This window comes from Rousettus aegyptiacus, unplaced genomic scaffold (assembly GCF_014176215.1).
Source record: "Rousettus aegyptiacus isolate mRouAeg1 unplaced genomic scaffold, mRouAeg1.p scaffold_m13_p_15, whole genome shotgun sequence".
Classification (NCBI taxonomy): Eukaryota; Metazoa; Chordata; class Mammalia; order Chiroptera; family Pteropodidae; genus Rousettus; species Rousettus aegyptiacus.
In genome coordinates, this window is record NW_023416290.1 from 52,345,253 (window position 1) to 52,363,232 (window position 17,980).

Here is a 17,980-nt window from a genome sequence, read left to right on the forward strand (position 1 = left end):
CAATTGCTTACTATGTACCAGGCATTGTTCTAGAGGGCTCTGCATACTTTAACTCATTAGCTCACAGCAACCGCAGAAGGTAGGTTCCATTATTGTCCCCATTTGTGCTAGTTTCTTGTCTGTTAGTTGTCAGCTCCGTTCCTGCCCTCCATCCCTTTAAACCACAGGGCTGGGGCAGCCTGCACACTACGCTTGCCAGGCTCCCTGGTCAGCTGCCTTCTGGTTGGGCTCGGCCAGTGGGAGAGTTTGCTTCTCCAGTGCTCTGATTTCTTTCTCCCTCTGCTTCCACTGGTGCCTCCCCGGAGGTAGCAGTATCAGTGAGATGATGGGAGTGTAGCTTCTCTCTGCCCAGCTGAGAGCACTTGAGAGCAGTGGTGGCTCCAGCGTGTCCCAGGCCATACAGGCTGGGCTCCTGCCAGAGCCGGCGAGGCTCCTTCACCTCCAAGTCACTCTCTTATCCCTCTTCCTCCTCCACCTCTCCAAAATACTGTAGCTAATCACCTGTGTTAAACCCCTCTCTGCTGACAATATCCACAGTGGGTTCTGTGTTCTTGACTGGCTACCGATGGGTACACCATTTAACACAGAGGAAACTGAATCACAGAGAAGTTAAGTAACTTGTCCCAAGTTCAACAGTTAGGAAATACCAGAAAGCACAGATAAAGAAAAAAACCAAACGAACTAAATCCAAATATTAAATCAAATCAAAGCTCCCTAAGCACGTTGTACAAAGCCCTTCATAATTGTTTTCTTCTCTCCATCCACGTCTCACCATGCAGGAGGGAGCCGTGTTTTATTGTTTTGTTGCTGAATGAGTGAATGAATGAATGCATGCCAGATACACCATACTCATGTGAAAATCCAGCAGGATCTGTAACTGCAGTGGGTGTCTGATGGATCAGTGAGAGAACAGGTAATAAACAAATGAATAAGCACAACCAGCCAACCTGAGAAGCAACCCCTACCTCTCCTTCCCCTTGGTCTCGGTATCAGAGCCTGCTGCACCCGAGACTCTGAAAGGTCGCCTTCCTTATGCAGAGTCGGTGCACAACACCGACACACTCGTAAAATGGATGCATAAATCGAGCAAGCAAAAATATGATCAATCGAGCCATGCCTCAATGATGCTTAAAGGACTAGTTTATCAAGATATAAAATTTCCTAGGAGTATAGCACAAAAGAAAACCATTACACTTTCCGAAAAATTAAAACCTGCAACATAGTGAGTGGCCTGCAAAAAGATGTTAATGCCTTTAATTTGAAAAAAAACAAAAAACAAAAAACAAAAACACACAGTTAATCTCAGGGAACATCCTGTATGGAACAGGAAAAAAACAATGCATCATAGATTCTAACCTCCTATTTATAACCTGGGCCCACAAATGATCTGCGGCTGAGGGAGAAGAAAGCCATTAATCTCCCAACTCAGGGAGCAATTTTATATTTTGAATAAAAATAAAATAAACAGCATTAAGGAGGAAAATAAATCAGATATTCAGTAATTAGCTTGAAAGAGCCGGATTTTCCTGCCTCTTTGGAACTTAAGCCTCATCCATCAAAGCGAAAGCATATCCAGTGTCACGGAGATTTTCCGTTCCCTTTTCAGACAAAATTAGCCAGTTGATCTGAATAGCAAATTGACAGGAGCCAGAAGGGAGAGCGGAAGCGATGGGATTAAAGCAGAGGTGGGAGCAGAGGCTTAATAAAGTTTGGCGAAGCCCTGACACCTGCACTGCTAACCTCCTAGCCTCTGCGTGATGCTTTATTCATTACCTTGTTCGTTTTCTGTGAAATCTTAGAAGACCCAGGATGTAAAAAAGAAGAAGAAAAAAAAAAAGATAGACTCTAATTCATGTTCTAACTCAGCACCATTATTTTACGGATTTAGAAAGTTCAGCCAGTTGACAGTAACTGATTTGCTTAAGTTTGTACAACAAAATCAGCTGAGACTCCAGGACCCACATCCTGGGCGTGTTCCTTTGGCCCTTTACCACTAAGCTCATCGAGGACAAAGAAGCCAACAGTCACAAGGTGGCTCCTCACTTAAGGAGGCCTGGTTTTATACAACACTTTCTGGGGACAAACCCCTTTTATGCTAAATGATGAAACAGTTGCCATTTTTTGCATACTTTTTTTCTTTCCAATCAAAGACCCTCTACAGATTCCTCATTCATTCATTTGCACCTTATTCTAATTATTATGCTTTCTCTCCCCATTGTTTTGGGATGTTCTGCTAGAAGAATACTTTTCAGCAACACTTTGGTAACTCGTTCGTTTGAGGCATAGGCATAGCAAGTCTCTTCAGACACACTGATGAATCTTTGCATAGGATTTTTAAAAATATTGTGAGTTAAAATAATAGGATTCTGTGAATAGCTGTCCCTTTCACCTCCCGCCATCCTAGCTATTGGGTTTGGGTCTATACATCCAAAGATTAACAATCATATCAGAGGAGAGAGCAGGGGAATATAGACAGATTAAGGATCTCATCAAAGCATTGGTTTCTAATAATAATATAATAATTCAAAAGCTGACTATAGGTTAAATGCCCATCGGTAATGAATAGTTAAATAAATGATGGCTCATTCATACAGCAAAAAAACTATTCAGCCATTCGAAATATAGAGAGGAATTTGTGCTGACATAGAAAAATGTTCAGGATACATGTTTAACATGGGGAATATGAAGATTTATCAAATGGCACTTACTATATGAGCCCACTTTTTACCAAAACAACAACAAAAAGAACAAATTGTTACTGAAAAAAGAATGTAATGATATTCTCAACTTTGTAAGATTATATATATATATATCTTACAACTTTTGTATTTCATTATGTAATATAGTATATGCATTCTTTTCAGTAAGAGAAATACTTTTATCTTTATTTTTTATTATTTATTATTATATAAAATATATAGTATATAAACGATGTACATATTATTTTTATTGCTATGTATTATTATTTTGCTATTTTTAATTATTGTCGTGATATAAAGTAAAACTACCCAAGTAGTTAGTTGCCCTGCACAATTAGAGAAACAATTGAAAAATTAGACCCGAGACCTGAGTGTCTCGGTGACTATGTGGCATGTGGGGAGGAGAGAGAGGGACCTGGCTGGTCCCACCTTCCTGCTTCCACTGCTCTGTTTCACATATCGGTTTTGTCTGTTTTCATATATGAAGCTTTATTTGAACAGAGGTCCCCCAGGTCAGATATAGTCATGTATTTTGCTCGGTTTTCTTTTTTAATGATCAGAATAAGTCCTTCTCTGGGAATCCTGTCTTGGTTGTGGACAAAGGTAGGAACATAAACAATTCTCGAGAGGTTTTGATGTATCGGATGCTATCCTCGGGCTTTTGACAAACTCTATCCTGTTTGTCATCACGGCTCTGAGAAGCAGGTGCAATTTTCACTAAATTTAAGACACAGGAGTAGAGGCTCGGAAACATGTGATGACCTGTCTGTATTTTCACGGGCAGACATGGTGGGACTGAGGAAGGAGCCAAGAGCCTGGAGAACCAAGCCCTGTCTTCCGGCCAGCTCCCAGCAACCGGTCTACCTGTCTGGCTGCTGTTACGGGTTGAATTAGGTGCCCCATCAATATATATGTTAAAGTCCTAACCTCTCAGTATCTCAGAATGTAACTGTTAAACAAAAGTCTTTCGCAGCCAGAAGCTTTTCTGAAAGAAAGGGTTTATTGAGCCAAATGCTAGCTAGAAAGGGACCAGGTCCTGGGGCTTGAAGTGCAAAGCACCAGCAGCAGGCCAGGATGGAGAAGGCCACCTGCCCACCCTCCTAGAGCTGACAGGCTCTTTGACTCATTATGTGTTGGTGCAGTAAATTGTTTTGAAAGAATTTACGTTGGCTTCAGGTGAGGTGGCGGGAGGCAGGGGAAAGTGAAGTGGGATCAGTTCTAGGGTAGGTGCACAGTCTATGATTTACTAGTTCTGTGGGAAACAGTCTTGAATGTTCGTGCTGAAGCAGGACGCTGGGGCACCTGGAAGCTGCTACAGGGGGCTGATTCAGAGCTCCAACGCACACGCAGGAATGTGAGCAACCCAAGGTGAGCCGACCCACGGCTATTAACCGAATAAACACTCTTGCTTCTTTCACCCCCAGGGCCCGCTGTCCTTTAATTGAGGACATCTCAGAATTTTCCTCTTGTCAGTGACCTTATCTGGAGACAGGGTCTTTACAAAGGCAATTAAGATAAAACGAGATGATTCTGGGGGGCTCTAATCCAATGACTGGTGTCCTTAGGGGGAGAAATTTGGACACGTAAGACACAGGGAGATGCAGTGTGACCGTGAAGACAGCCATCTACGAGCCGAGGGGCGAGGCCTGGGACAGCTCCTTCGGCCACAACCTTCAGAAGGAACCGAACCTACCGGTGTCTTGTCCGGGGACTTCCAACCTCCAAAACCGAGATAATAAATTTCTGTTATTTAAGCCACTTGTGACAGCAGTCCTAGCAGACCAACACAGCTGGTCACCTGGGAAACACATGGAACATCACTTTCGATGGCAGAAAGCGTGCCCTTAAGAATGCAGGGAAGTTTAGGGCCACTCCGTGGGAGCAGAAGGCTTGGAGGAGTGGAATGGGGGAGCCAGAAGAAATGCCCAGCGGGAGAGAAACCCCATGAAGCCCCGCTGCCTTCCTCCCATCCCGCCCACGCCAGCCCTGCTACCAGGAACAAAGCCACGAGGCAAATTATTCGGAATCATGTGTACTGGGGCCAGGAATGCGTTATTTAATTTTTTTTGCAGCAGATGTACCTTTTCCATTTCGTTTTGTTTAAGGTTGCAATTACAAAATTAAAATTTAATATTCAAACATTAGCATGAGTTTGCATTCCCTGAACATCCACCACCTTCCAGCATATGCAGAATGGCAAGAGGGAAGGGCCAGACAGCAGACTGGAAAGCGGACTGGGCTATGGCTGCTGGTCCTGACCTTGTACCAGAGTGGCCATGTGACCCTGAACATATCGCCTTCCTCCTGTCAGATGATGGAGATGGCCTGGGTGTCCTTTAGGGTTCTTACAGATCAATGTGCCCACAGTCTATGTGTCTCTAGAAACTAGAAGGAGCCGAGTAGAGACCAACAACAGGCTGCTCTGCAGGAACCGAGTCTTCATCTATCTCTGAGCCATCCTCAGTGCTGGGAGGGGGTTGGAGAGCCACAGAAAGTGAGCATCTCTGAGTGTTGACAGGTGTGTCACTTGAGCAAGGTCTCTGTAGACCTTAGAGACCCTAGACGAGGAAAAGTCCTAGTGCCTGCTCCTATCCTCATTAGTGAATGATGAAAGACAAAACACATATGTATGCTAAAAACTGAATTTTTTCTGACTGCAAAATCTTGGATTAATTTTTGAAGCGTCTGTGATGTGTAAGTCCGACTATGCATGTGTGCACCTATGTCACTTAGGCACGTGCCTCAGTTTCCCTGGTGTCTAAGCAGGTTCTTAGTCTCCCTTGGGGGTAATTAAGCCTTGAAAAACAGGCACACCAGGACTCCTGACTTTTCCCTACTCTAACGGCTGCCTCTTAATTTCCATTATCGGTGAGAATATAAATTGATGTCGCTTTATTTAGTAGTTGAATCTTCTCTATAGCACACCAGGTTGAGAGTTACTGCTGTGAGTGACCCTTTCACCTCAATTCACCCAAGAGGAAAATTCACCCAAGAGGAACTCTGCCAAAACTTGGAATGAAATTGGGTAGAGTTGACTCATCTCACCTCTAGCCCCTTGTTGATCAGCCCCACCAGTCAAGTTGTAAAAACTCTGGGAGTTTTTCACGGAGGAGTCATGGAATGCCAGAAACGCATTGTGATATAGTAAAAGCAAATGAGCACTTTCCAGCTGACTTAGAAGTTTCCCGAAAAATGCTTTCAGTCTCAGGCCTTAGAGAGAAGAGGACACTCTTTTCCATGTAACATAATCTAATCAAGAGGGTGAATTGCCATCATTTTTGCCATGTTGTGCTGGTGAGAAGCAAGTCACAGCTTCTGCCCACATTAGAGAGAAAGAGATTATACAGGGGGTAACTCGCTGGCTAAACCTAGGCTCATGGCCCCTTTCTTCCATCTTCGAGGCCGGCAGCACTGGGCCAACTCCTTCTTTAGCTGACGTCTCTGCGGCATTCCCTCTCTTCCCCTCTCTTCCGCCTTTAAGAACCCTTGAGGTTTCATTGGATCCACCTGGATAATCCAGGATTATCATCCTATTTTAAGGTCAGCCAATTAGCAACCATAATTCCATCTTCGATGTTAATTCTCAGCAGCCTTGTAACATATTCACAGGTTCAGGAGATCAGGGCATGGCCACCTTCGGGAGCTATTATTCTGCCTGCCACAACTATTGATTTTTCCTGCGTGGAGGGAAGTTAACATTTGTGGTTATTCTTTTAAATCCTTATCTCCCAGAGATACATATTGCATAAGTTACAGATGGAAGGCTATGTTGCTTGAAATTTCCTTCAGAATAATACAAAGGAGGAAAGAAGATAGAGATAGAGATAAAACGAAATTAGCCGTGAGCCGATAGTTGTGGAAACTGTGTATTTAGTATGTAGTGGTTCACTATGTTATTCTGTCTACTTTGAACACGTGTAAAATTTTGCATTACAAAAATATAATAACTGAAAAGAGAGACAAAGATGCCAAGAGATCTTAGTATAAATTGAGCAATTCTATGCAGGAGTAACTATGCTTAATGCCTCATTTATATCCTCTGATTCGAGCCTCACCACAGCCCCAGGAGGAAAATATTAAAAGTCCGACTTATGACCAAGAAACCTGCTTCTCTACTGGGTTAAATGACTTGCTCAAGTATACCTTGAACCAGGTGCCGAATCCAAATTTCTTTTGATCTCAAAGCCTATGTTTTTAATCACTGTCTTAAGTTAAATTATCAAATACAGGTTAAGCAGTTACACAGTGCACAGGAAAGGTGACAACATTTAGAAGATGTGATGCTTGGTCTCAAAGAGGCCAAGGCCTAGAAAGTGTTTGTTGAATTGCAGTTCTGGTCCTGGCTCAAACACGCATGAGGAGAGGCAAATTAGCTCACCTCCCTAGACCTCGAGCCCTTCATCTCTACGACAAGATCATGGAATCATTCCTCAAACTGTAGAGGACAATAGGGAAGACCAAACGAAGTCATTTCAGTAAGAGCTGTCATGAACACTAAAGGGCCGTATAAGTAAAAAAGGACAAAATGCAACAACAATGATGAAAACAATGTGGCTGCAGATGAGGGTCCTGGCCCACAAAGAGGGGGACTTTCAGTGTACTACGTCGGGCTCTCCTAGACCCCACGGTTTTTCCTTCATGAAAGCCCCTTGGCAAATTCACGTACGGTGAGGCAGATCCTAGAAACACCCAGGACAGTGACATTTCAGAGTGAGTGTAGAGAACCTCTGTCATCACACTGAAGTCCCCTCCAGCTCAGAGACTGTGCTTAGCACTCGGGGGAGCCACATATGTTTGACGTGGTGGCTGGGATAACTGTGACATGCTTTGTTAACAGAGAGACAAGAACAGGTGGTGTGGGATGCACACTAACCTTCAATGTGATGTCCTTCAGGATCTGGTCCTAGCTGGAACCTCCAGCTTCATCTCCCACCACACCCCTACAGTCACGATATGCCCTTTACTCTGGCCTGTCCTAAAATTCAGCTTCCAGGAAAGCTATGCCCCCTCACTGCCTTCTTTTTCACAGTCTCCTACGAAGACACCTTCCCTCTACCCTTTGCTTGGTTTCTATTCTTTCTCTAGAATTCAAGTCGGGTCCTTAGGAAGTCTTTCCTGATTCAAGTCCAAGTAGAATTAAATATCCCTCCTTTGACTTCCATGAAATCCTTCGACTTCCAAACTATACGTTTGTTATTTAACACTAGACCAAGAGGAACTGAAGGCAGCAGTGGCCTTTCCTTGCTATATCTCCAGTGCTTACAAAAGGGCAGAGAATGTAGTAAGTGTTTTGTGATTATCTGCTGAATGATAGAATAGTGTGTCACGGAAAATAAATATTATTTAAGGTACCCCTTATTTTGTAAACAGCAGCCCCAGATCTTTGTCACACATCATAGTTAAGGGGAACAAGATTTAGAGGAACACAAGATCAAAAAAGGTGCAAGAGAAATTTTCAGAAAGATGGCTACATCAGTTTATGCAGGGCTATAACAAATAAACCTGGAAATATTTTTGACTCGATAACATGAATTTATTTCTCATTCACATAAAGTTTAATTATCACATACAAAAATTTTCTCACTCATGTAAGCCCCCTAGAGATGATCCTGATGGCAAGGGGTAGAGATGTGGATTAAAGTTAGGATTAGTGCCGCCCCAGACAGAGCAGAGTTGATTTGATGGAAACTTCAATACCATCAACAATCGTCCCTGAACCTCAACACTGAGCCAGCAGGGGGAGTAAGAGAGAGGATTGTCCATCCATGGGAGGTTTTTATGGGCCATAAAATACATCCTTTTTATATATATTCCATTGGATAAACTCAGTCACATGGCTATGCCTAAGTGCAAAGGAACCTGAGCAACGTAGTCCGTGTCCAAGAACAACAGAAAACCGCCTTCGAAGAACATACGGTAGCCTCTTCTGTGAGGGTCAAGAGATGGGGAGAGTCTAAAATCAGAAGAGTACAGGCAAGACAGAGAGGGGATGGGGGAAAAGGAAGAAGGAAGCAGGGAATGACAGAGGAGAACTTGGAGTGTATGGTGAACAGCATTACACAGCCTTGACTCCACCATACCTCAAACAAGGAATCTTCAGTGTAATGTACTACATTGTTCAGTAATAACTATGTACCAGTGGACATATTAGGAAAGAAACTAGAACTGAAGAATCAGGACAAAGGCAACCTATGGGTTATAAGATGAATATTTAAAGAGATTATTATATGCTTCTTCCAATGATGATTCTGTTTGTTAAAACGTGACTGAAACTCCTTTTGGTAACTGCTTCCAGAGCCAATTTCCAGGGTTTCAAGAAAATCAGTCTTTTCTTAAAAGGGAAAACCACTCAATGAAGATCCAAGTATAGTATAGCCAAGATTAAGATCCAGTCTATAAACGTCTCTCTATGCCACTAGTAGAATTAAATATTAAAAGAGAAAACATAAGCCCTGACACCCTCGGGAACTGAGAAAGTGGCTCCATAATCCATGTGTCAAGTATCTATTTGCTTCCTCACTTAATTCATCCAATCCCTCGGTAAAGTAATGTCATTCACCCCATTTATTGAGGCAGGAACTGGAATTACTAGGGCTATGTCCCTATTAACTGCCAGAAGTAGGAATAAGAATCCTGACTACTAATAGTGCCAAAAATAATAAAAGGTAATATTTAACTAGCACTTCCTATGTGCCAAACAGAATATTAAGGACTTTACCTGAGTTACTAAATTTTAATCTCAAGACAAAGATATGATGGGGGTACTACATGCTGTTCCTATTTTGGAGATGAAGAAACTGAGATAGAAGAGACACATTATTTATCCAAGTTTTCTTAGCTGTCATGCAAGAGGGCTGGCATTTGCACCCAACTGTTTTATAAGTTGCCATATTAGCTTCCTCTCTCCCCACTGCTGAGTCCAAATCCATCTCTGTCAAATGCACCCATCACTTTTTTTTTTTTTTGCCACGCAAACGTCCCTCTAAATAGTTATCTAGTCAGGATTCCCAGAGGAGAAAATGTATTTTAAAGCCTTTATATCTGAGAAGATTGCTTTAAGGTCCCTTTCGTCTAGGTGATCAACCATCCCAGTTGGCCTGGAACTGTCCCAGTTTTACCTTTGGAGGTCTCACATGTCAGAAAACCTCTCAGTCATGGACAAACTGGGACTTTTGGTCACACTACTCCCAATTCTGAAATCCGCGTGTTTATAAACTTTATGCGAGACTCTTTGCTCTATCCTGGAAAGAGAAGGGACACCTGGGCACATCCTCAGAAGCTCACCTTTTCTCTCAGTTAACAGCTAAGTTGCCCACACTGTATTCTGTTATGAACACACCTTCTATGGCCGGTTAAGGAACAAACACACGTGAACAATTAGACGCCATTGTCAGGAGAGAGGAGCCGTTACACACTGAATGGGTTATGCAGTTTTGTCATGCGTGAGGAATGTAATAGGGGGACATCCTTCATTTTTAGTAAGTCATCTAAGCAGTGCATTTGAGACCAGGCCCCGTCAGAAATGAGCACGTCCATCTCTGGTCTCTGCAGACCAGACCGAGAAAACTATGAGAAGTCGTGGCCAGAAGCTGAGATGAGAGGCGCCCAGGGCAAGTTGGGACAACTTCAAGGGCTGCACGTCTTTTAACACTGTTTGAGGTATCATCCTTGACTGGTGACTCAAACATGGCACAGAAGCAAGGGATGTTTAGAGATGTCATAATCTGAGCTGAGGGCACATGAGCAAGGCATCCGTAGCAGAAAAGGTGGCCTGGCTGGAATCTGACCTTTGAACAAAAATCAACCATTACTAATTCCTTCTTATTCCCACAATTTTTTCTTTTTTTCTTTTTTTTAGAGCGTCATTCCTTTAGCTTGCTACTCACCACAAGTCAGTCATTCCCCGTGTCTTAGTTAACCTAGACTGCATATCACAGACTGGGTGGCTTAAAGAACAGATATTTCTTTCTCAGAGGGAGAATGACCCAATTTTGTTTTAATAAACTTTCAATTTTAGAATAATTTAGACTTTATAAAACGATTATAAATAGAGTACGGAGAGTTGCCGTATGCCTCTTAACCAGAGTCCACTATTGTTCTCATCTTATATTATCATGGTACATTTATCAAAGCTAAGGAACCAACACTTGTGCATGATTTTTAACTAATCTCCAGACCTCATCTGGATTTCATCAGTTTTTACATCAATGCCCCTTTTCTGTTTCAATCTAGGGTACTGCCGTATATTTAGTTGTCATGTCCCTTTAGTCTCCTCTGGTTTGTGACAGTATCTCAGCCTTTCCTTGTTTTATGATAACACTGACAGCTTTGAGAATTATGGGTCAGATATTCTGTAGAACGCCCTTCAATTTGGGTTTGTCTGATGAAAAACATGGTTTTCATTTAGCGATACATCAGCCAGGATTTTGATTCTGCTCCAGCCAGGTGACCCATAACATAAACTGGGCCCTGTCTCATTTTTGTAAAGAAGTATCTACTTTATATACAGAATTTCTGCAGTTGAGTATCATCCTTCTGTCCTTAGTGTCCCTAGCACTGAAGGGTGTCTGGTCCAGAGGAAAAAGCATAGGCATTAGAGTCATAAAAACCTGGCTTCAAATCTTGAGTTCACTTTTACTAACTTTGATCTTAGGTAAATCATTTAAGTTCTATGAGCCTCAGATTATTCTTTTGAAAAAAAATGAGAATAGGCCTTTAGAGCCACACTTCTCTTCCTCAGGCCCACTTTCACATCTGGAAGTGTGCTTTCCCTTCTAATAAAGCTTTTCTTTTCTGCTGTAAAAAAATAATAAAAATAAAATGAAATAAATAAAAAAATAAATGAGAACAAAATGCTGAGTTCATGCTACTGTGGTAAAGATTAAATAAGCTATGCACGCGGCACTTAGAATATTATGTAGCACATATGGTGTTCAATGAACATCTGTTTTCTTCCCTTACATTTGTTCTTTTCAGTTCCCGCAGAGGCTGCCTCTGAATATCATCTTGTTCCTAACAAGAATATACAGAAAACATATTGGGGTGATTACCCAGCTTACAAGCCACCCAGGAGCCTCAATTTTGTGATTGATTCATCCCTTTGTTATAGTAATAGGCCTGCCTTCCTGGACCCAGGTGGGTCATGTGACTCAACAAGACCAATAATAAGGCCCCTCTTCCCTGGCTATAGTGATTGGTCCACACTCAACTAATCAGAGTCCTTCCCTGGGACTTTTCTCACTGGAGTTAAGAAGAGAAAGTTCTCTTTCCCCTCTGGTCACACAGTTATAAGGATAAACTGCTTGTAGTCATGCTACTTGTCATGTAGAAACAGCCAGGCTGAGAGCAAAAGAACAGCATGCATGAAGAAGCAGAGATGACAGAGTATTCCATGAATTCTAATAGTTGAGTCCAATGATCCCTAAGGTCAGCCCACCTCTGGCCTTTCCATACTTCAGTGACTTGAGCAAACCAATTACCCTTTTTTCTGAAGCAACTTCGGCTTGTAATTTCACAAAATATAATGAAGAGGATTTCAGTAGATTGCCTCCCTGGATTTTGCTGCCTGATATATGACCTGTTCTAAGTAACCTTGCTCCATAACCATATCCATTCCTCCCTTCTCCTGTGTCATGGTTGGCACCAAAGTGCCTTCCCTCCTTGGCCCTTTCCCCAGTGTTGGGTCTAAAGTTAAATGTATGAATTACTTTGAAACAGACAATCTATTAAAGAATCAAGAATCAAAAGCACTGAAAAGAAATGAAGTCACTCATGATATCACAAAGCTGTTCGGAACCTAGACCCTGGAGTCCAGTGGATCTGAGTTCATACCTTGACTCTGTCACTCACTAGTTGTACGACTGCAGATAACCTATCTAACTTCTCTGAGCCTCAGCTTTCTTATTTAATACATGAGCATGAGAATACCTTTTCATGCGGTTTTTGTGTGGATTCGACAAGACAATATTCATGTGATACCAAGCACAGCACTTGCCATATTGCTGATGCTTAACTTTATAATACTAGTTATTAACAATGATAATTAAAATTTTAGTGAGTCACCTGAATCTACCCATTAATCTTACCCATGTGAAAGGTGGGATAGTTAAATTTTGTGTCTATCCTGATGTGCTCTAATATAAAACACGCAGCAAGAATTCATGAAGCGTTCTTGCCTCCCCCTCAAAAAAATTCTGATTCTGAATCAAATCAGCCCTCAAGACTCACTTATAAGAAATAGGCACAGGATACAGGAACGAGTTAAATGAAACTCTAAGGAAGTAAACAGGCACATGCAGAATACAGAATATTGGACGTAATAAGACAGGTGACTTGATTCCTGCAATGAGTCCAACGCAGGAGGAAGAGAATGAGAGAGAGAGAGAGAGAGAGAGAGAGAGAGAGAGAGAGAGAGAGAGAGAGAGAGAGAGCGCGAGCGTGAGCACGTGAGAGAAGTTGAGAACAAAACTGTGGTTTTGTTACTATCTCAGCATATTATGCCCAATTGAGGGGTACTTGAAAGAACACTGCCATTGAGCCAGATGACCTGAGCTCATATCCTGCTTCAGCTACTGTCATTACACTAATAAACTTGGGTGACTCATCAAGGGGGATAATTCACGTGTTGGTGTGAGATTTAAATGAGACTATGTATATCAAACACACAACATAAAATTTTATGTATACAAAATTTTGTAGATATCATTTCGCTTAAAGACTTATGCAGGAAGTTATTCCAAAGCATACTATTTCTCTCCTTTTGTTCATACTGTGCCCACGTGTTTCAAGTTTATCTATAGTTTGTCCCTTCATCCATTAATTCATTCAGTCAACAAACTTTTACCGAATGTCTCTGAGTGCTTAAGATCGCAGCATTTACAAAGATGCTAGGAAAAAGTCCCTGCCCTAAGAAAGTTGAGAATGCTAAATGTCACAGCCACATAGTGAAATAAGAGCAGAGGTAACAAGAAGTCGCACAAGGTTTGGGGCAGGAAGACACTGTTCCAATGGCATTTTCAATGCCAGCTCCGCCATTACTAGTTGAGTGGGCCAGTTCTACTTTCCACCCTTCAAACCCTGACTCTCTGCTCTGGGTGACCAACCTGTAGGGACAACTTTAATAGGCTCAGGTGCCCTCTGGCTCCCTACTGAATCTGGCTCCCAGAGGAGATGGGGGGTTGAGAGGAGAAACAGGCAAGACAGCTTCCTTCCTGAGTTGTCTCTGACAACCCGAAGCCTCTGCTTCTCTCAAGGTGGCCCTCCAGACACGGATGTCTTCTCTCCTCTCTTTAGTCCTATGGGTAAGAGCCCTGCTACTAACTAGCTCTGGAGTACTGTATTATTCCCGTGACTTCCTAATACTGCCCACACCTTTTTAAATAATCGTTTCTTAAACTGTCTTTGAAGTAGCCTCCTCTGCACGAGCCATCCATTTCCTATTGAGACTCTGGCTAGTCCACAGGGTGATCTTGAAGGAGTCTCTTTAAACTTTTGGGGCCTTTGTTTTCTTATACATAAGATGGGAGTAAGTGTAGTTCCTTCCTCCTGGTCCCAGGTAACTGGAGTCAAGGAGAACACCGTGGAGCATGGGGAAGTCTATGAGCACGGGAGAAAGACAGATGGGGTTTAATCTGAATTTCATTCTTACTGTTTGAGTAACCTCCAGCATTTTGTAATAAATCTCTTTGCAATTCAGCTCTCTGTGGGTAAAAGGACTATAACAAATGTTCTATGTAACTTAGATTTTTGGCTGAGACCCCCAAAATGGGAACAAATCTATGCAGCCATGCGTTAGAGATAAGCTGGACCCCTCCATGTGAGAACTGCTGGTCAGTGACCAAATCCAACACTCCCAACAGCTTGCTTATAGAAAGTGAAGAAGCTTCCTTACAGAGAAGGAAATTCCTTCAGAGTCTTGTTATATCAGAGATAGGTTTGCTTCCACTCACCCAGAGCAAAATGAGCAAGTCTAGGATACTCAGTCTTGGACAGAGGATTTGCTGCAAGACAGCAGACTGGTAGCTCGCTCCCAGGCTGACATTGATGGGGGGGCCAACATGCAAAGACCTCACCTGAGTTGGCGTATAGTGGAGTTCTCGGGAGGTCTTAAAACATATCCTCCTGACATTGGAAACATATTGACAGGGGCCCAGCACTTGCCTGGAGAAGACTAAGGGTAGAGCTCATCACAGCCACCCACAATGGCAGATACCATGCAAGGTGAATACCATGGAAGGCACCAGCTTAACTCATCCTCTCAAGAGGACTGGGGCACCACAAGGGGTAGGAGCTGAGAGAGTCACGGAGACGAGCCTAGCACATTGCCAGGTCAGTGTCTCTAAGGAGCCCACATGAAAGGTGCCACCTGGAAGAGCCAACATTTGGATCCTATTAATTGGAGTGGCTTCAACAGCCTTGAGAGCATCACAAATAGCATCTGCCACCTTCTCCCTCATCCTTCCCATATCCCGACCTTGGAAAATCCATCAGCAATTAGGTGAGTCAGGTAGAGGTGAGAAGCGATGAACAGATCAAACGCCCTGTGCCTGTCCCTAAGAGTCAGGACATGCCTAAGCTGGGCAGAGGGAAGGCATTTTCAACTGGGTGTGGGTTTAAATTCTGATTTAGACTGTGCCAGACATTCTAATACTCAAAAGTGACCAGAAAGCTATAGAGCTCCCTGGCATGCCATCAGAGGAAGGAGAAAGCAAATATAACTGAGTGAGTTTGAAGACAACAGAAAGGAAAGGAAAGCTATTTCCTGTTTGTATCACCCAGCTCCAACCTATCCCCAACAAACCTATTACAGTGGCTTTGCGGGATTTTTGTGAAGGTTAACTGAAATAATGTAAAGCGGTGCCTAGCACAGCTCCTCCTTGTTCTTCTTATTAAAGATTTCAATTATATGCTATCGCGCAGGTTAATAACACACAAAGTTGTCACATTCTGATGGGGTTAGTGTAGAAGAATGGTTGCCCCCGGTGAGATTCAAGCTCAGAGATCTGTTTTTACAGGACCTCAGGCCCTTGAGTGGCCAAGCTAGTGTCCAGAAGGCTAAGAGCAAAAAAGAAAAAGTCCATAGGGTTTTTCATAACGATCACTGAACTGACGTGCAGCCTAAATCTACACCAGCAATTGGCCCCCTTGCATATCAGATCCACGTAATAATCATTCAACTCTTACAGAAGCATGCAAAGTATTCTGACTCTATTTTCCAAACCCACTTTTGACAAGTCCCACCTTACCTCCAAGCATCTTCTTCCTGGAAGCAGTCTACTCTGCTACCTTGATCATAGTTGCCCATTCAGAACGATCAGATTCTTTTCATTATTAAGACTGGACTACCTAGGTTTCTATACTTATTTAGTCTTCATTTTTCCCTTAGTGATTCAGCAACTCCATCATTTAATTATTACATCCTTGAAAGGTGAGTTAGGTGAGTAAGTGCATCTGGATTAAACAGGTAAGGAAATAGGTCAAGAGCTTTAAGGAATTTGTTAAAATTCACACAAAAGACACAGAGAACCTTGCTAATTCATCATTCTCTAAGGAGAATTACTCTCTGGTTTTGCACACTCGGTAAAAATCCGTGGTGGCACATGGAAGCCAACAAACTTTCTGTGTAATCAACATGTTCCTTCCTGGCTGTGTCTGTGTAACCAGGAGCGCAGCGAGAGGGTTCCCCTTTAACCTCCTCAAGGCCAGCATCGTGGAAACGACGCAGATTCAGAAGCCAGCCGGCATCAGAGTCTCGGCTACGATGCAACCCCACTTACCGGTCCTCCTCCTTCGCTGAGCCACGCCGCATCTGCTCACAGCCCTCTCATCGACCGCTGGGCAAGCAGAGTCCTATAATAGGAGAAAGGGACTGTTGTAGTTTCCCTCTGATTTTTGCCTAAAATATACACTATATAGTTTATAGAACGTTTCAACAAAAGCTCCAGCTCGGTGGCTCTTAATATTTTCGGAGGACGTGTCCGGTCACAGAAGTCTCCTGAAAGGTGTGAAAAACCTTATCAGAAAAAGAAGCCCCACAGAAGACAGAAACAAACCTTGCATAAATATCAGAAGGTTCGTGGACAGTATCCATAGAACTTTGCAGAGATTGATGAACTCCGGCCTGAGATGCCTGTTTCCATAAAAGTTAAAGTAAGCCTCCTCCTCAGACACCCTCAGAACATTGGTAAGAACCCGAGGATCAATGAAAGCAAAGCAGTCCCTCTTCCCAGGAATGCAGGAGGAGAGGGAACAGTATCACTCAGGTGAATGCTACCAAAAAATGCTGTATGGGAAATTCTCAACGAAGTCCTCCCTACGCATTTTCTCGCAGCAGAAAGTAATGTTTACTAGTGCTAAGCATTTTGGGTAAGTTGGCTTAAAGTTCAGCTTGGATTCATGGCTGAGATCCATGTTAATACAGATTGTCATCATGCACATGGACCTAGTACCTTTATTAGCTGAAGAATTTTGTCAAAATATTTTTTAAAATGTTTAGCTAACTCCTTGAAAGAAAGCTGCTATGTGCCTTGTATTGACGGCCCCAGATTCCAGCATCCTCTCCCTTCCGCCATCCAGGTTGCATAGAAGAGCTATGAGCACATGTTGGGGACACGGCAAACACAGGTTAAGGAGAGTCCCTGCCTGCAGCCTCCTTGTCAGACCAGAACCATAGGTGGGTGCACTTACATCAAGGAGAGAGCTAGTACTGAGAGCCGGGGGGCGCCGGCCCACCATTCTTGCTATTAAACGCCATTTTAACTGATTTTACCAGTAAGCAGATAGATTCTGGTGAGATGATGGGTCGGAGTATGGAAATGAGAGCGAAGGTATGGAACCCGAATGGTGAGACGAATGAAGCAAAAAGATTCCAACTTTTACAGACTGAGAAAATCGACTTGAAAAAGAAAAAAACAATAAAAGAAAAAAAATCGCAACTAACCTAGAGATGAACTGTTCAAGCCCCCAGCTCAAAGCCCAGTGTTACTCCTGCTTCGGACATGGCGAGGTGGCTTTTAAACCTTCCTTCATAACAGTTACAAGTTGATTAATAACAGAGGCCACCTTGCTACCTGCACAACTTGCTCAACTACTCTTTCCTCAAGTAGGAAATAAACTCGTTCCAATAATGGAGGTAGCAAAAAAAAAATTAAAAACACCCCAAAGGAAGTTACTCCTTCAATATCATAGCCACTCTCACCGTATCATCTAGTTACCTTGCTAGATGCAAAAACATCTGAGTGTGTGTGTACATGCACACATATCAATATACATACAGTATATGT

General features: G+C 42.8%; 1 non-coding gene across 1 annotated transcript in view; it reads right to left on the bottom strand.

The window, feature by feature from the left end:
* LRATD2 overlaps window positions 1-17,716 on the bottom strand; it is a 147,535-nt gene extending 129,819 nt beyond the window's left edge. The window contains exons 1-2 of the transcript XR_004954666.1: window positions 17,638-17,716; window positions 16,475-16,547 (exon numbers count right to left, since the gene is read on the bottom strand). This is a non-coding gene — a transcript (LRAT domain containing 2). The remainder of the gene's footprint in view (window positions 1-16,474; window positions 16,548-17,637) is intronic.
* Window positions 17,717-17,980: the final 264 nt, after the last annotated feature.